Source organism: Cryptomeria japonica, chromosome 1, assembly GCF_030272615.1.
Source record: "Cryptomeria japonica chromosome 1, Sugi_1.0, whole genome shotgun sequence".
Taxonomy (NCBI): Eukaryota; Viridiplantae; Streptophyta; class Pinopsida; order Cupressales; family Cupressaceae; genus Cryptomeria; species Cryptomeria japonica.
Genome location: NC_081405.1, coordinates 527,222,176 through 527,243,051, shown reverse-complemented (window position 1 = coordinate 527,243,051; position 20,876 = coordinate 527,222,176). Strand labels below are relative to the sequence as shown.

The 20,876-nt window shown below is 33.3% G+C and overlaps 1 pseudogene; it reads right to left on the bottom strand.

Moving 5' to 3' along the window:
* Positions 1 to 2,354: 2,354 nt before the first annotated feature.
* LOC131048556 (ferritin-3, chloroplastic-like) lies at positions 2,355 to 6,621 on the bottom strand (annotated as a pseudogene).
* Between the last annotated feature and the right edge of the window lie 14,255 nt (positions 6,622 to 20,876).

The window sequence follows — 20,876 nt, the reverse complement described above, 5'->3', positions numbered from 1 at the left end:
ACGATTATATCTTGAAATAGAGATGCGGGAAGAAGTTGTGCACCTGGAATTAGCAGTAGAATGTTGAGGCGAAGCTTCCCTGCAAATTTGAGCAAAAGTTGCAGGGACTGTGTGTAAGTTATGCATGGTCTCCGAAAAATCCATGCACTGAAAAGGGTTTTTCCATCTATGAAAATGAAGCCTAAACCTGCAATTACAGTCGCGCACCTATAACCTACACACAAAAAAGAGGAGAAAATATTGTTGGGATTGGGGGTTTTCCTTAAAGTCAAATCCCATTTTGGAATTAACCAAGTGGTTGTAAAATGTTGCGAGTAAATGAAAGGAAATGTCTGAAGTAAAATCCACCTCAAGAAGGGGATGTAATTGAAACGTTGATACCTTTGTAGATGAATTTGCTTGAATGGGTATGTGAAATAAGATGTCTAGAATGTTGATAGAAATCTCCTCTTCAATGGTTGAATCCTTGACTTGAATGCAACACCTAGCCTTGAAAGGAGACTTGAAATGCTCGATGCTTGAATGAATTCTTGAATGCTTGATGCTAATGTCACCTTGTAATTTTACCATATGATTCATTTTATTATCAACTTGTGCAAATAGGAGAGGAAGTGATCCTTATATACTTGCCAATTAGGGGTGTTTAGGTAATTTCCCGTCTTAGGACGACATAGTGAAAATTCTCCTGCTTCAACAATTGACAAGCCTAATGCAAGGGGAATCAAAGGGGGCCCAAAATAGGGCCAGGACAAGTGCACCACACCCCTGTCTAGAGAGGACAGGGGCACCACACCCCTGTCCTAAAAGGGATAAGGTTGACACGCCCCTCTCCTGCCCTGATTTAGGACAAACAGTAGCTAAAAGGTAGTGCAAAATGATGAGAAATATAATTTTTTGATGTCTTGAGCATGTTTCGGGTCTCTGATCATGCTTAGGGATTCGTCCGCTAATGCAAAGATCCAAATGCGGTAAAAAATTACAAGGGTTGCAATATTATGATCCTACAGTTAGTTACATATAAACCATGCACTTTAGATATATTTGAGTACAAATCTCTATCTTCTAGCATGCCATAAAAACATGAGCTAATGCAGGCAGAGGAGATGTCTCAATTAAATTAAGCAATGTGAAAATGTTTGCTAATGATGAGAAATATAAAAGCTATAGAGAGTCTTATATATGTTTGAATTTGAGTTATTTATTACATGAACCCTGTTGAATTTTAGAGGGAGTTTTAATGCATTCACGAGTCATCTAATAGAGGCGAAGGATCATTGCTTAAAAACCATGAATAGGTGTCAAATACCCTATTCCTTTACACCAATGACAGCCTCTTCTTGGTAGAGAATTAATAGAGTAAATACATTAGTGCAACCCTTTAAAATACAGAGTAAACAAACTGTGAAGCACAAGAAAGTTAACCATATTGGCACATTTTGAATAACCATGCATGTGTACCAAATAGTGTGTTCCTTGCCAATGACAACTCTTCTTGCTAGAGCATTAATAAAATAAACATAGCCATGCAATTGCAGTTATCCTTAAAATGCAGTCAAATAGACTATGAAGCATGAGCAAGATAACCATATTGGCATATTTTTAACATCATAGCCATATTGATGTTACAAGACCATGCATGTGTACCAAATAGTGTGTTCCTTTACCAATGACAACTCTTCTTGCTAGAGCATTAATAAAGTAAACATAGCCATGCAATTGCAGTCATCTTTAATATTCAGTCAAACAGACTATGAAGCACATGAGCAAGATAATCATATTGGCGATTTTCAACATCGTAGCAAGATAATCATATTGAGTGGATATTGAATTGTGGAAAAAAACTGAATGTGAACTAATGCAACTTATAATTTGAACTTGAGTGAATTCTAAATCTTAACTTAAATGTAACTCTAAGGACTCTAATAAGGACTCTAATGAAACCATGGCAAGTGACATACTTCAAGATTCTACAGGTATCTATAATCCATTCCATGAATTGTATATACGAGTGTACAAAACCTAACTGATTCAAAATGGCCCAGTAAATTATTGCAATATTGTAGTAAATTCAAAGTTGGTTTTGAGTTCACTCTAGATGTTATCTACAACACATCATCAGAATTCATCTTCAAACATAATGTAATACAAAACCAATATTTGAATATAACAACAAATCAATGCACATATGAAATTGAGGTAGTATTACTTATAATCACAAAGGTCAAAACATAGCTTTTTAAGTAAAGAGATAAATGTAAGGGTAAAATATAAAAGTAATTGTGTTCATTCAAAGACGTGAATTCATGGATCAAGGTCAACTTTCTATAAATGTAAAAGATATATGAACAAACATATCAAGCGACTACAACTCCTTCTATATGGACAACACTATCGCCATTGAGAAGCACTTGATCAAAATGCCATACAGCTGCATCAAAAAAGTTAAGTTCAATTTTCAAATGCAAATCTAATGTAAATTGAACTTCAGATTTACCAAATCCCATTCATTGTACTAATTTTTTTCCCAAAATAAGAAAATGGGTTTATCCCAGGTATACCATGTCCTTTTCCTATCCTTCTCAATTGGGTAACATATTTTGAAACCTGTTTAATTGCTTTCACTTGAATGACATCACTTAAACTATTAGCCATAACTTCACCAAAACACCTATATTTTTTTAATCTTATAAAGATGGAAATCCCTCCAAACTATTATATATTTTGAAGAAACCTTCTAGCTAGATGGTCAAGAAGATATAAGAATAGGTTACAACCTGCTTTGTGAGGAAGTTTCCCTCAATGTAATTTGTTATCTAACTAGCATTATGATCCCTATACAATTATGAGAAAGATCATTTCTGCATGCCATCCATTTGAATACAAAAATGAACAATACATTAATTGATGTGCATAAGAGATTGAAGAAATATTCAAATAAATAGAAAAGTAATATTGATTTAAACAAATTGAGTCACTATGTTTTTGGGGATAAAAGTATTTTTTATGTCATACTATAAGAAAGATCTCTAAAATTTGAAACAATCTCCTATCCTAAACAACCCAAACACAAAGATAATTCATCTTCAAAACACTTAAGATATCGAAATCTTTCACTCTTCTATGACATGTTGTACATACATTATCTGCAATTTGTCATAATTTCTTATATTTCATTTTACCATCTACGACTTAAGAAATTCTTATAATAAGCATGTATGATGAAAGAAAAAATAGGGGATGATTGCATATAAATACAAATAGGAGACTATGGGTGTAGGCTCTCCATGCAATTTCAATCCTTAGAGACAAACTTATAAGAGTATAAATAAAAATAAATGTAAATTTAAAAATTTGGAAACACAAGTATCATTAAGCAAAACATGACCAAGATCTCAGAATTGAGAACAAGTAAACATCTTAGTTGCAGTAACTTCATCTTACTATTAATATTGATGGTTTAAGCCTTTCCAAAAATATTTTTCTGCTACTCAATGAATACTAAGGTCTTATTGCTTGCAACCCTATAAATCTGATTCAAAATTTGGGTGAAAGCTTTCCCAATATAACATCTCAACTCCTTCAGCCATCTCTCAACATTCTGAAAGGTCATCTATCGAGTGATGTCATACACAATAAGAGCCCCTACTTCTCCATGGTAGTAACCACTTTTAATGGCTCAATACTTGCATATATCAAAATTGCATTAGACTAACTTTTTTCTATGCAAAAATGGTATTAGTGCTTAAAGAATTTGGTTCTTCTAAAATAATAGATTTGTTCATAATGATTTCTCTAAATATGAAAAAATGCTTATTTTTTAACTTAGATACCATTATTTTGCTTTACCTTACAACATAAAATAATTAAATGGAGAAGACAAAAATTTAAATTAAATAGTAAACAATGACCAAAACCTTGTGATTTAATCTGACAAGATCACTTCCTCAGTGAAAAAAATTAAAATGACATTAAATACTGGAAACTTTGTCATGAAATTAACACCAACACCAAAGAATTTTCAATCACAAAATACCTCATTCTCAAACAAAACTGTACAACAAACACAAGATTATGAAGAAAGGCATAATGAATTCTCTAATATAATTTTTAAAACTGAAGACACAGAGAGGCCTGGTATGATTTCCAGAATGATATATAACAGTTCAAAAAATTTAAAATCACTTGGAATTTCTATTTTCAATCTATAGAAAAAAAATTATCTATAAAAATCTTTGAAGTCCGAGGATCCCTAAAAAAACCTAAAATTTATGTCAAATGGAAGAAAATGAAGGTCATGTGCACCAGAAGCAATGTAGTCGTGAGTGCCTACCAAGACTGTTCGAGTGAAACTGTAGCCTTTATTGTTATCACCTTTTCTTTGAAATATATTTTTAAAAGCAAACTGGACGTTTTGTTTGGGTAGGAAAGGGTAAATGCATTGTTCGTTCTGATGTTCTTCTACACATAAATAAAATATAACACTTCCATGTGTTACACTCTCACACGATATAAGACTTTTACACTTCCACTCCCATGGGTTTGTAATTGTTGAGACTTCTTTTTTATGTACACAAATAGATTCAATTTGTGCTACCATTGTAGAACACACCTCTTGATGTAATTAGCTTCTCGAGCAACCTGCTTGCAATAGATCAAACACACCATTAAAGACACAACCCTGATAATACCAAGGAATATCTATATACCCAACAAATTCAAAAGATTAGAAAAGGAAATACTACTTACAGTGTGCATGTTAAGAAGCTTTTCATTGGTTAGCTTCTCCAGAGATAAGACTAGTTCCATGGATGTTATCAGAAATCAAAACAGGAAAATTTAATCAAGAAACATGGAATACAATGATGTACATTAAATCAATATTGCAACATACAATAATTAAGTATGAGATTGTTTTGTATATAAAACTCACCATAGAGCGCATCTCCTTTATGGGAATGGTCAACCTCCATAACAAACATCAAAATGGATTTCAGAACAACTTTGTCGCCTCTCATATTCTATCGTATACAAAAGCAACAACAAACATATCACATAATAGACAAGGAACACAAACAAAAGATGCTGGTCTCATACAAACCTGATATCTCATTAGCATTTTTGCATGATTTGTTTCCTCATCACTGGCCTCCTTGAAGTGCCTGCAAATTTAAATTACAAATGAGCAAAGTTTTTTATCATGCATTCTAGTCATCGGAACCCATGTTTCAGATTGCTTACTTTGCAAATCCTTGCAAAGATACACTGTCTCCATCAAATTAGGTAAACAAATCATGATATATGTATGAGACATTGTACTCCACACTGGCAAAAATAAAATGGTATCAGATTAAACATGTACAAGTAAAACGAATCCAAAATTTCTTATAATTAATATGAATAACTCAATGTAGATCATGACCCATCTACCATAATGGAATTACACTACAATAAATCATCTAGTTCAAAAGGAATCGATTCGGGTTTCTAAACTCAACAACTAAAGCAATAAGATAGATTAGATTTCCATAGTCCATTACCATTATTGCATTAGATTTTATTGTGTATGATTTTGTTTGCATCCACAAAAAAATGAAAATGAAAATGAAAAACCCTAAACACAACATTACATGATTTGTTCATTGAGGACGGCTTCACAAGAATCTGGAAACCTCTACTTGGATAGAGACTCTGAGTATGACTACAAGATTTGAGTAATCTGACTCTACACCTTCGTAAATGGCACAAAGATTACTCCATTCAACAAGTTGTTGCTGATTTAAGTATCCATAACTTTGATGTTAGAAGCATAATGATGCACTACAAATCTATCCTAATTCATTTTTTGCTGCCTGTAGGCTTGCATTAAGCTTTTCTCCCACAATTTTTGTGTGAAGGCCATCATGCTATTTCAGGGAATCAACAACAGTGGCAGTAGAAACAGTTTAGGCTCTAAGAAGCATATAATAATTGAATGGATTCACTTGCTTTCAAGAAAAGATTATGACTTAGGGATACACACATAAGGCAAATGCATTTTCAATTCAATACACAGTAAACCCTAAAAACTAGAACAATAAAATCACGCCACGACTCCATGGTTAATGTTCCAAAGATCACATAGAAAACACCGTTTGTGAAGCACAATGTACCATACTATCCAAAATTATTACTATTATAAAACCTATAAAAAATGTTACAAACTAAAAAAACCCTCTGCTCATTTTTAATTGATGAAAACGATATAGCTTAAAAAAGAAATAGATGTCACATTGCTAAATGTAGGCATGTGATAAATCAACCAGAGGTAAATTTGGTAACGACCTTGGTACTTTCTGAGACTGCGTGCCTTGCAAGCTTGCCCCAGTTTAACGACTATCTGCACTTCCTGCGAGGAAAGAGGGAAAATATCATATGAAGTCAGATTTTACGAACTGTCAGAACTTTCAGAAAACAATTTATTTATTTTACTTTTAATCCATAGAATGGCAGGTCAACCAGTATGGCGATACTGTGTACACTTCCATTAATACTGCTCACTGCGCGAGAACAATCTTTTCCTCTACCTTTTACGGCGAACGCAAAAAAATAAGCCAACATGAGACTTGACGTTTCTGGTGGCATTTTGCCTATCGACTAATTAGCTCTTGTTCTTCTCCATACTTCAAATTTGATATAGTAGTTCAAATAATTGAATATGATTTTTTTAATAATTTAAATTAATTGATATAATATAAACTGTTAGCTTGCTTTTTTTCTTTTTAGAAAAAAATTATATATATTTGCTTTTTATATTTTCTTTTTATGAGTATGTTTTCTAAATTTATTTCTATTTTTGTACTAGCTTTTATGTTGATATAATAATTGTTAGTTTAGTGTTTTTTTTTTAAATTTATCTCTATTTTTATATTGACATATTGACTTTTTTATATTTTCTTGGGTATGTTCTCTAAAATTATCATTATTTTTTTATTACTATATTTTTAATATTTTTCTAATACTAGCACTTGCTCTTCTCCATGCTTCAAGTTTGATATGGTAGTTGACATAATTCAATGTGAATATTTAATGATTTTTTAATAATTTAAATTAATTGATATATTATAATCTTTTAGCTTAGCTTTTCTTTTTCTTTTGTAAATTTATTTCTCATTTTTTATATTCTTTGGGATATGTTTTTTAAATTTTTTTTTTTTTTTTATTACTATATTTTTTATGTTTTCTAATATTAGCACTTGTCCTTCTCCATTCTTCAAATTTGATATACTAGTTCACATAATTCAATATGAATTTTAATCATTTTAAAAATAATTTAAATTAATTGATATAATATTTTTTTTTAAATTATTTCTTTTTTTATATTCGCATATTTTCTTTTTATATTTTCTTGGGTATGTTTTTTAAAATTATCTTCATTTTTTTATTACCATACTTTTTTTGTTTTCCAATATTAGCACTTGCTCTTCTCCATACTTCAAATTTGATATACGAGCTCACATAATTCAATATATATTTTTAATTAATATTTTAATGATATAATATGTGTCTTTATTTGAGATATTTAATTTGTTAATGTTAATAAAAATAAAATGAGTTGAAAATTAGTTAATAGTGAAAGAGAGAGGTTAAATGGAGTAACGATGAATGGTGTCAGGCTATTATTTGTATAGTTTAATGATCCCTAAATTTTTGTTAAATAGTTACATTATAGTCATAAGGATAGTGGTTGGACTTATCTTAATGGGAGGTTGAGGTATGCACAAAATTGGACCCATCACAAAATCCCCATTTGTAACTTTGTCAAATTTACTTCTTGGCAGGAATTCGGACAAGACACCCAAAGGCATTGCCTTTGACATAAGAAACTTTCTTTCAAGCTAGTTTGAGCCCTTGTCATCAACTAATAGGGTGAATCAAATTTTTCTAGAGTATCCAAGAAATTGTAGCAGCGAAAACCTACGGTTTCCAAGGTTGCTCCTGTCTAGATAAACAAGTGTCAATTCTAGTGATTAGGGTTTAGGTTGTGGATAGGCGGGGTCCTAGACCTTAGGGCTTCTAAATCTCCCTAAAAAAATATTATTATCTCCTTTCTATTTGAGGATTTTTCTTTAGAGTTGTCGGGGGAGAAATATTGATCAATCAATTTGTGCCTTGTCTTTTGTCAAGCTTTAAGAGCCAAATTTTGTTAGCTTTTTCTACCTCAATCCTCGTTTGGATTTGTGGAATCACCTCTATGGTTACCATCTAGAGTTTTGAGAATTACATGTTTGTCTAAAATTGGGGTATGTTTAGTTGAGATGATTGAAAGTGATCCTAGATCCCTAGATAAGAATCATATAGTTTATACCTAGAACGAAGTGTCTTATGACCTATATTTTCAATGCACCCCTTCCAGTGACTTCAAATTTGTTTCCAATTTATTGGTGTAATCATATTAATATAAAATATAATATTTGGTATAGGTGGTCGATGGTCTTTGACTAACCTCCATGTAATAACCATGGGGTTCCACCCTACTTTCTACGAAAAATAATAATTGTGACTTTTTCCTTCATGGAATTCTCAATTATTCTATCTCTTTTTGTATAATATAGTCAACCAGATAGTGCTAGTTGCAAATAGTATCAAACTTGATTGTATAGTTTATCTATTATACTTAATACAAAAAATTCCCAATTATTTTGATATGAGGGAGTTTCGCAGTAGAGGTGGAGGCTCTACCTAAGATGTATTGTAATCTGATCAGATAGAAAACCTTCAATGAAGATCAATAACAAAAAACTATATACATCATGTGATTGCTAGCTTCATGAACAACCTCATACAACATGACACATAAATGTCCCAACTTTGTAGCTCAATAAATGATCAAGTAGCAAGACCATATTGCTTCTACCTCCCATATGTTATAATTATTATTATTTATATTTTGGATGAGATTATAACCCAAAGTGTAGAGGTTGTCATTATAGAAGTATTAGGATCATATAGGGTTATTGAGAAATATAAGGCGGTGTGTCAAATAACATGGTGATCAATGATGGCCAATCACACACTTTGTTTGGTGGTCACTTATAGGTATTTAATATGGATTTATAACATATTTTACATTTTAGACTCTTTTTTTAATGTAAATTGATTTGTAATTATAGTATTGAATTAAAATTATGCAATATTTCAAGGTCTCATGTCACATACATACATACATACACACACACACACATACACACATACACACATACACACAGATATATATATATATATATATATATATATATATATATATATATATATATATATATATATATATATATATATTTGCGATCTCATTTGTTTAAAAGGTAGAATTTTAATATATCACAGTAAATTAGTTGTTAGTTTATGTTTAGAATAATGTTAAACATATGAATAATGAGTGCCAACCAAAATAAGCTAAGCAATTGCATGGGACCTACCTAAGTGCAAAAAAATTAACATCATATCTCTTACTTAAAGAGGTAGATGTCTAAAAATTATTGTCATTCATCTAAAGCTAGGAAACAACAATAGAATATATGAGAGGAAACACATGTTTCATTGTTTAGTGAGAATCAAGTTATCGTGTTGATAGTTTATGATGCCCTCCTAAATGGCACAAGGTTAGTGAATGATCAACAACACAAAGAAACACGAAAACGTTAGATTGTCAATGTTTGTCAATCAAAAACTAATCTAAAAAGGCATACCAAGAGAGATGCTAAAAACAAGCTAATATATCTAACTAAAGAAGAAAAGATAACGAGGCATCTCCAAATGCCTCTTAGCATGGTTTTAGTTCCTTCCTCCCTTGTTCCTCTCCTCTCCAAGTCCCAAATGAGTGTAGCTCTCAGCTTTTAGCACTAGCCATGGATGCCATATGGAGATTCAAGATAGTTGAATATGATAAGCAAATGCTATGCAAGTGTAGATAGTGATGCTATGAGAAAGCTCTATGCTAATGCCAGTATAACAACAATACTCTAAATGCTTCTCTTTTGCTTGAGGAGAAGGGTTCTATTTATAGAAGAAATGGGGAAATGAAGGGTTAAGATTGAATGGTTTAATCAAAGGCCAAGTTTGAAAGTTGGGGATCCATGTGCACAATTGGCACCAATAAAATGGTGACAAATTAAATGTGAGAGGTGGGATTTTGGGGGATTTAAATAAATATTAATTTATTTAAATGTGAGAGAAGATTTAATTAAACAAATATGATTTATTTATTTAATTAATGGTCTGAATTTGGTTAAGCGAATTAAATCAAATAAATTGAATAATTTATTTAATTAATAGGAGAAGAGGGTTAAGATGAATTAATTAAATATTAATTTAATTAATTATTAATTGATGGTTAAATAATCAAATAAATACTAAGTATTCATTTAATTAAGTGGACAGATTTATGTGACTACAGTTTATACAACACCAAGATAAACTCTTTCATGTTATACACAATATTTCTATATTTGACATAAACATTAGAAGTAAAATTGTGAAATAGTCTAGTGACCATGACTAATGCATAAATGATCTTTGAAAAGAATCAGAAGATGTCAACGTTAAGAAAAAACACTTAGAATTCAAGTATCTTAGATATTTAAGTCTTACTGGTGCAAATGATCTTATTTCCTCCATACTAAGATTATTTCCTTCAACATCATAATATATAAGCACAACAAGAATAGTTTCAATTTTGGTGCCTGCAACTAGTTTGTCAAATTAAAATTTATGAGGAAAAATACAACATTGATTTAATATTATCATGTGACTATTTGAAATTTTACCCTACATTTGCGATGTACAAGTTCGATTGAGATTTTTTTTAAGGGAGGTCATTAATTTTATATTGTCATTAAATTGATTACCATAAACATGGTGTGAAATAACTATTTGAAGGCCCTACAACTTGCAATGTAGTGCATGTTGTACATAAGATTTTTATAAAAAATATTAGATATTGAAAGAGATTAAGATATACTAATACATTTATGAATTTCAATAGATGAGCCTTCCATGTTTAATCAACTTAACCACATTTTTCACATTTAACTTGTCTAATTTTTTGAAATTTAAATATTCAATTCTACCTAGCCATTAATATTATTTGAAACTTAGAATGTTTGAAAAAAAAGCATGTTTTAAGCAAATTATCTTGTTTCGATAGTTTATGCGTACCTAATGTATAGGATGTCAAAGTTCCACAAAGATTTAGAACAAGTATCTTACATATTCAAATCTTACAATTATGGCGGGAAGTTGCGTGAGAGAGAATGAGTGTCCTGGCATCTGATTCTGAGTTTGCAACGCGCTTGCAGAATTCCAACAGGCTCAACAGCTCTGTGTCATTCATGTCATCCAAAAACCTGCGCACAGGAAATGCATTTTCCTGTTGGCAATGGTGTCTGTAGCTGTCATCAACAAATATCACCTTTCTCAAGCTCCTCCCAACCCTGGACAAATCCTTTACAGGCTTTGATTTTGGCCCAGGTAATTGTGTGCAGGAATCTCTGTAGAGTCTGTGCCTGATTATGTTCCCATGGGGATCCAGCTTGTTCAGAATAGCATCTGCATACTCTTTGTTTGATGCAGTGAACACCACAATTTCATAAAGATTCCTCAGTTCATCCAGCAGTAAATCTACCCAAGGCCGTTTCAGAACATAGTAAATGTAGCTGCCATCTGGGATCCGAAATTGAATGGCAAAATCGTGCCTTTTGGGAGGCTTATTAACAGTTGAGTGTACTAGGGTTTCGTCCAGGTCCAATACCAGAGTCTTCTTGTTCGATTTTCTGTCAGATTTCGCCATGGGAGGCAACATATGAACCTGGGGATGAATGTAGGATAACATCTGTGCATAGGAGAGAAGCTGTTTTCTGACGTCTGATGAGGCTGTGAATTTTGTAATATGGTTGCAGAATCCCATGAGGTCGGACAGGGCTGTGTCATTTGTGTCGCCATTAAATTCACACACAGGAAAGGCATTTTCAGACGGGTAAGAAAAATAGGGCCTGTCGTGGACGAATATCAGCTGGCTCAAATCCCTCCCAAGCAATGAAAGATCTTTGATTAGCAAAGAATTTGACAGGTTCCTGCAATGTCGTCTGTAAAATCGGTGGGTAAGAGGAATAGGATTATCCAGTTTTTCCAGCACAGCATCTACAAAACCCTTTTCAGCTGATGTGAAGATCACAATCTCATAACCAAGATCTGGCAATTTTCTTAACATTTGCTCTAGCCCAGGCCTTTTCAGCACATAACAGGTCTTTCTCCTCTGTAAGCCTTCTAATTGAACTGTAAAATCATATCTTTGAAGCCGCGAGGTGCTTGACTGGATAACTGTCCCATTAAGGTTTAAAACTAAAGTCGTCTTATAATTTCCTTCCATAGCAGGCAACCAGGGCGAATCCTCAGTTTTGTTATGTTCTTTCATCTCCTTCTGAGTTGCCAAATTCGTCCTCACATCTAAGGGCCTGGATTCTGCAACATGACTGCAAAAATCCATGAGGTGAAACAGTGCATTGTCCATAACTTGCACATCTCTCCTGAAAAAATCCACAGTGAGCAAATTTTCTGGTTGTAAAGAAACACAAGGCCACACATCAACATAAATCACTTTCTCCAGATCCCTCCCAAGCTTGCTAAGGTCTTTCACAAGGCCCCCATGGATTTCTGTGCATGAATTTCTGAGCAGCCTGTGAGTAAGTGGGATCACTTTCTGCTCAGGATCAAGCTTATCTAACAGAGCACTTGCATTAGCCCTCTCTGCTTCAGTAAACACTACAATTTCGTAAAGCCCCTGTAATTCTTCCAAGAATTTGTCCAACCCAGGCCTTTTCTTGACAAAAGCTTTGTGTATCTCTCCCCCAAATCCATACTCCACCTTGAATTCCCCCTTCTGGTACACTGGATTAATATCCACTAGTACTCCCTTCAACTCCAATACCAGTGTAAACTTACTATGCTCCACAGGAGGCAAAAGGCAATTGTTATACACAGACAAGGGATAAGAAGCAATATCTTCTCTTAGATCTGAACTTCTATCTGCAACTCCCTTGCAGAAATCTATAAGCTGGAACAACATTCTATCATTCTTATCCCCCATTAACACACTCACAGGGAATCCATTCTCACATTGGTAACTATAATAAGGCTTATCATCAACCAATATGACCTTGCTCAAATCTCTGTCAAGTAAAGAAAGATCTTTGATAAACACTGGAGTAATTGGATTCTTTACTACACAAGAATCTGCATATAAGCGGTGGGTCATGGGAACTGCAGCTTCATTTGGGTCAAGTTGTTTGAGAAGGGCATCTGTGAAGTTCTTCCCATTTTTAGTGAAGATCACCATTTCATAAATGCTGCAGAGCTCCTGTAAAAGCTCATTCAAGCCAGGCCTTTTCATAACATAAAGTTTCTGCATCTGCTCCATACCTTCAATTTTAAATTCAACTGTAAGAGAGTCCGGAAGTGGGTCTCGGCTTAAATGAAGGAGGGTTCCATTTAAGTCCAGTACTAATGTCTTCCTGCTCTTTTGCAGGTCCATAGGCGGCAATTCCTTCACAGCTCCCATTTATTTTTACTTGTACAAAAAGCAAAAGTGATATAAATCGCTTGAAAATGAAGAAGATCAATCCAGGAATTCGATCCAATTATTTATATGGAGATCAATTGATTTGCAGGTTAAATGGAGTAACGATGAATGATGTCAGGTTGTTATTTGCATAGTTTCATGATCCCTTTATTTTTGTTAAATATTAGGATCGTAGTCACAAGGATGGTTGTTGGGCTTATCTTAATGGGAGGTGGAGGTATGCACAAAATTAGACCCATCACGAATGCCCCATTTTCAACTTTTTCAAATTTACTTCTTGGAAAGAGTTCAAACAAGAGACACAAAGGCATTGCCTTTGTTGCCTTTGGCATAAGAAACCATCTTTCAAGCTAGTTTGAACCTTTGTCTTTAATTACTAGGATGAATATATTTTTTCTAATGTCTTCAAGAAAATGTAGAAGCCAAAACCCATGGTTTACAAGATTGTTGTTGCTTAGATAGACAAGTTTCAATTCTAGCGGTAAGGGTTTATGGATAAGCAAGGTCCTAGACCTTAGGGCTTCTAAATCTCTCTAAAGATTTTTTTATTGTCTCTAGTCTATATTAGGATCTTTCTTTAGAGTTGTTAAGGGAGAAATATTGATACATGAATTTATGCCTTATCTTTATTCAACCTTTGGGAACCAAGGTTTGTTATCTTTTTCTATTTCAATCTTTGTTTGGATTTGTGGGTTCACCTCCATTGTTTCCATCTAGAGTTTTGGGAGTTAAGTGTTTGTCTAAATTTGGGGTACATTTAGTTGAGATGGTTAAATTGATCCTAGATCCCTAGATAAGACTCATATAGTTTATGCCTAGAGAAAAATGTGTTGTGATCTAGACTTTCCTCTACTCAAATAGGTATATCTCTCTTTCTTCAATATGTAAATAATGAAAATATTCACTTTCATTACTTTGTGCTTCACAAGGTGGGCCAATTTGCACAGTTTTATAATCAACCTAAAGAAGGAAGTAGGCATGTTGGGATTTCTTTGGACCATATGTGACTCTTGAAGGTTTGGAATCTTAAGGTAGTTTCTAAGAAAAATAATGTCTTATTTTGAGCACCTTACCATTCTTGGTTCGCCTCTCAAGGTTTGGTTCCATCAAAGTGGTTTTCATAAGATTATTTCACCTTCATTAGGCCCTCCTAATGGATAAATATTTAGTTGAATATAAAAAATAAAAGAGTTTATTTTTGAAAAGATGCTAACTTTTTGTAAGAATATGCTCTTTATATATTAGCTAGCATATTAATCTTGTAACTCAATTAAATGTTGTGTTAAAGGTGATTTATTTTTATTTTATTTTCTATTAAATATAGGAGGTTCACAATACAAAAACTAGTACCATCAAATGTCTCACAGTCAGTAGCACATAAAAAAGATAGGTCTTGTTGCCCATCACAAAAAATAGAAAAGTTACTAGGTACACAAAGTCCTATTACATCAGAGGTTTATCACTGATCTTAGATGCACCTACACATATACATACTACAATTCATTACATTACATAAAAGGATTAGTCAAAAGATATTTCTCCATTCGGAGAGCTAGAATCCCCCACATTTTCCACCAATGTTGTCCAATCTTGTGAACCATCACACCACCTCGAGACCTTACCCCACAGTATGGGGTCAAGATATGGATGAATGAAAGGTTCATTCACTATGATGTTCTGCTCCTAATCTCGATGGGCTATGTTATTCTTCTTATTGAGCTCTCTTATGAAGTTTTCTAGGCCTATCTCAAAGGGGGACTTGTCACTGGAGAATCTGAACTAGGTAAAGCCGTGAGATATCTCCCATGTGAACATTCTAGCAGATCCATCTTGCAAAAAATTCTCAAACTTCCTTCGTGCAAGCCTCATAGCTACAGTCACCTACACATCAATGCCATGAAAAATGAGTCTCCTTAGAAACACGGTAAGGTTCCTATCCCTACCAGTAAAGAGATTATCATTCCTATATTTCCAAATAAGCCATAGTACTTCAACAAAAAAGACATACCAAAAGATGTTAGCATATTTGTTTAGGCTTTGGATATGACCAGTCACAACATCAAGAATATCAATATTATTACCAATACATAGGCCAAACATTTTCCATGCATCTCTTTGGCAAAGAAACAGTCAAAAAAGATATGCTTCACAGATTTAGGGACTTTGCAACAGGGGAAAATATTGGATTCCCCATTGTACTTTTGGATGGGGAGCTTTTGGAGGATAAGTTGACAACAAATATATCTCTTTTTGGGCTCAGCCAACTTGCACCAAAGAGCGTCAAATGTCTTATGCCAAAGAACATTATAAAGGTTTCGAATCCAACAAGAATTGACATGGGAGAGAACGACTTCATTGTCCACAAGGAAAGAGTAGATGGCCTTAGCTTTGGTTCTAGGAAAAGGGGACACTTTTGGCCATTTAAAGAGGCAGAATCTGGAGTTGTCAACAGAGAAAGGTTTGGGAAGACCAAGAGTTGAAGAGGCTTCTCTCAACATGGTATAGGTTTTCCTTTGGGAGGAGGGCACATTATATTCCATCATAATATCATTCCAACTCAAGAGGTTTCCATTCCTAATAACATCAGATAGTTTCTCTAGTCCTTTCCTTGCCCAAATCTTAGCAGAGTAGCCTTGTACTAAAGCCAAATGCTTACCATAGTATTTCAGGTTCCACCATATAGAGTGTTCACCACAAATTTTCCCATTCTCCCAAACAATACCATTATGCGAGATATGACTTCTTACCACTTCCCAATCTTTCCAAATTGATCTAAAAATAGAGGATCCATAAGGTCTGACCTTAAAATGCCCAACAATGATATCACTTAATGCCAACCCTCTCCAAGTAGGGCTCCTTTTAGGATCAGATTTATCGATATTGTGTCTAATCAAGACTTTCCAATGATCCTCTTCCTGTAAAGTAGGAATACTAGGCATAGAAGTGGTCAAAGGAATATAATGATTGATTTGTGTAGGAGGTTGTGAATAACCTAATCTCTCAGTATAACTCTTCATATGCATAACATTAGAATCAACAATGTGAGCAATACCACGCAATATATCAATTCCATTCTTATCACTTTGAATCATTCATTTTAGGCCTTCAATTGATGGAAGAGCTTCATTATTAGGATATTCTTGGGACATCCATTGTTGGAAATTGTCAAATTGATTGTCCAATTTTGAAAGTTGATCTATAGAAACTCTAGTCAAAGCTTCTTCTTCATCATGTGAATCATCAATTGGATAAGTAGATATATTATTAGGATGGGAAGAATTAACAATATCCTCATTGTAGAAGTCACCCAAATTAGGCTCTATCTCTTCGAGAATTAAACCTTGGGAAGCCTTAATTCTAATGCTTTGTCTAACGGGGATAGTATAGCTAGGACTAATAGTTTTAAAACTCATGCACTAGATGGAAAATTTGAAATTTGAATTTTGGGAACAAAGTTTGCAAAATTGAATAATGCAAAATTCAAGAAAATGATGATTATACAATTTGAACTTTGTGGAAAGAAGAAATGACACAATCTCCAAGAAAGATTTATAATTAATAAAAAGAGATTGAAATTTAAAATTAGGGCCAATGGGAAACCACTTAATTTCAAATTTAAAATTGACAAAATTAAGATCTTAAAATTAGGGCAAATTATAATTAACCACTTCATTTTAAATGTTTCCTTGAAAGTTGCAGTGTTGAAATTGGGAAGTGTTTTCGATTTTAGAGGGATCAAAATTTGACAAAATCAGCCAATTTTGTGGATTTAAGCAATTAAATATAGTCATAATCGTCTCCCAAAATTTTGGGAAAAAAGACAGGAACTGTGCGTAAGTTATGCATGGTCCTCCCAACTTTTTCAAAAATTTTCAAGGATGAAAGCTATGATGATTTGAGAGATAACCCCAAAAAATTGATTGATTTTACGATCTCCAGATAGGTGAAATTAAGGTTTGAATGTCGAAATAGGACCTTAATAGGGTTTTGAAAAAGATAAGAAATTGAATTGCAATTTTGAAAAAAGTCAAACCTAATGGATAGGGCCACCTTAAATAATATTGAGAAAACTAAAATTGGTTGAAATTGATTGAAATTTGCACAAATTTCAATTAAATTTGAAAATTAGGGTTTTAGGACCTAACCAGTGAATTTTGAAATTTTGAATTTTGGGAAAAGGAGGGAAATTAAAAATTTGAATTTTAGACAAGAAGACAAGTCTGAAAACAGTCATAAATCTTAAAATTAAATGTAAATCCAATTTTTGCACAAGTTCAAGTTGATGTTTGAAAATTAGAATTCTGACAATTAACCACTTAATTTTGTAAATTTGATTTGCAAATTGAACAAGACAATGAAAGAATTGAATTTGACAAGTGGTGTAATTTTCAGATCTAAGACAATAGATAGCAATTTTTGCAAAATACAAGTTTAATTTTAATTTTAGCAACTAGGGTTTTGAATGAATTAACCACTAAGTTTGTGTAAATTGCAAGAAAATTAAGTTTGTAAATGAAAAGTATGCAATAATTTTCAATGTAAAGCATGTAAGACATCGGGTTCACCAAAATGTAATAGGGTGAAAAATGATGAGGGGAGGTCAAGTGGAAAGCTTTACTCCCCTCAAAAGAGGAATGAAAGTTTCACAAAGGATCCCCTTCAATTTTTCACACATTACATTCAAAAGAGGGATTGAATTCACTAGATCCAATCCCTAATGGTAAGAGATTGAATACTAAGTGAATTGTTGTAAATTTGGCAAGTATTAGGAAAGTAAATTAACCCTCTTTTGTAGTAGACTAGTTGAATTGAGAAAATTGAGACTAAGCGCAGAAATGACAAAGAAACAATTATATCTTGAGATAGAGATGCGGGAAGAAGCAGTGCACCTGGAATTAGCAGTAGAATGTCGAGGCGGAGCTTCCTTGCAAATCTGAGCAAAAGTTGCAGGGACCGTGTGTAAGTTATGCATGGTCCTCTGAAAAATCCGTCGAAAAGGGTTTTTTCGTCTCTAAAAATGAACCCTAAACCTGCAATTACAGCCACGCACCTGCAACCTACACACAGAAAAGAGAGGAAAATGTTGTTGGGATTGGGGGTTTGCCTTAAGGTCAAACCCCATTTTGGTAACCAAGTGGTTGTAAAATGCTGCATGTAAATGAAAGGAAATGTTTGAAGTAAAATCCACCTCAAGAAGGGGATGTAATTGAAATGTTGATACCTTTGTAGATGAATTTTCTTGAATGGGTATGTGAAATAAGATGTCTAGAATGTTGATAGAAATATCCTCTTCAATGGTTGAATCCTTGACTTGAATGCAACACCTAGCCTTGAAAGGAGACTTGAAATGCTCAATGCTTGAATGAATGGTTGATGCAAATAGGAGGGGAAATGCTCCTTATATATTTTATTATCAACTTGTGCAAATAGGAGGGGAAGTGCTCCTTATATACTTGCCAATTAGGGGTGTTTAGGTAATTTCCCGTCTTAGGCTGACATAGGGAAACTTTTTTCACTTCAACAATTGACAAGCCCAATGCAAGGGGGAATCAAAGGGGCCCCAAAATAGGGCTAGGACAAGGGCATCGCACCCCTATTTAGAGAGGACAGGGGCACCACACCCCTGTCCTAGGGGGACAAGGTCTCCATGCCCCTCTCCTACCCTGATTTAGGACAGGCAATAGCAAAAAGGCAGTGCAGAATGATGAGAAATACAAGTTTTTGATGTCTTGAGCATATTTCAGGTCTCTGATTAGGCTTAGGAATTCGTCCACTAATGCAAAGACCCAAATGCGATAAAAAATTGCAAGGGTCGCAATATTATGATGCTACAGTTAGTTACATATAAACCATGTACTTTAGATATATTTGAGTAGAAATCTCTCTCTTCTAGCATGCCTGACAAACATGAGCTAACACAGGCAAAGGAGATATTTCAATTAAATTAAGCAATATGAAAATGTTTGCTAATGACGAAAAATATAAAAGCTATAGAGAGTCTTCTATATGTTTGCATTTGAGTTATTTATTACATGAACCCTGTTGAATTTCAGAGGGATTTTTAATGCGTTCACGAGTCATCTAATAGAGGTGAAGGATCATTGCTTAAAAACCATGAATAGGTGTCAAATACCCTATTCCTTTACACCAATGGCAACCTCTTCTTGGTAGAGAATTAATAGAGTAAATACATTAGTGCAACCCTTTAAAATACAGAGCAAACAAACTATGAAGCACAAGAGAGTTAACCATATTGGCAAATTTTGAATAACCATGCATGTGTACCAAATAGTGTGTTCCTTTACCAATGACAACTCTTCTTGCTAGAGCATTAATAAAATAAACATAGCCATGCAATTGCAGTCATCCTTAAAATGCAGTCAAATAGACTATGAAGCATGAGCAAGATAACCATATTGGCATATTTTTAACATCATAGCCAACACCATATTTTTAACAATCTCCTGTCCTAAACAACCCAAACACAAAGATAATTCATCTTCAAAACACTCAAGATATCGAAATCTTTCACTCTTCTATGGCATGTTGTATATACATTATCTGCAATTCGTCATAATTTCTTATATTTCTTTTTGCCATCTACGACTTAAGAAATTCTTATAATAAGAATGTATGATGAAAGATAAAATAGGGGATGATTGCATATAAATACAAATAGGAGACTATGGGTGTAGGCTCTCCATGGAATTTCTAGCCTTAGAGACAAACTTATAAGAGTATAAATAAAAGTAAATGTAAATTTAGAAATTTGGAAACATAAGTATCATTAAGAAAAACATGACCAAGATCTCAGAATTGAGAACAAGTAGACTTCTTAGTTGCAGTAACTTCATCTTATTATTAATATGGATTGTTTAAGCCTTTCTAAAAATATTTTTCTGCTACTCAATGAATTCTAAGGTCTTATTGCTTGCAACCCTATAAATATGATTCAAAAGTTGGGTTAAAGCTTTCCCAATATAACATCTCAACTCCTTCAACCATCTCTCAAAATTCTGAAAGGTCATATATTGAATGATGTCATACACAATAAGAGCCCCTATTGCTCCATGGGAGTAACCACTTTTAATGGCTCAATACTTGCATATATCAAAATTGCATTAGACTAACTTTTTCCTATGCAGAAATGGTATCAGTGCTTAAAGAATTTGGTTCTTCTAAAATAACAGATTTGTTCATAATGATTTCTCTAAATATGAAAAAATGCTTATATTTTAACTTAAATACCATTATTTTGTTTTACATT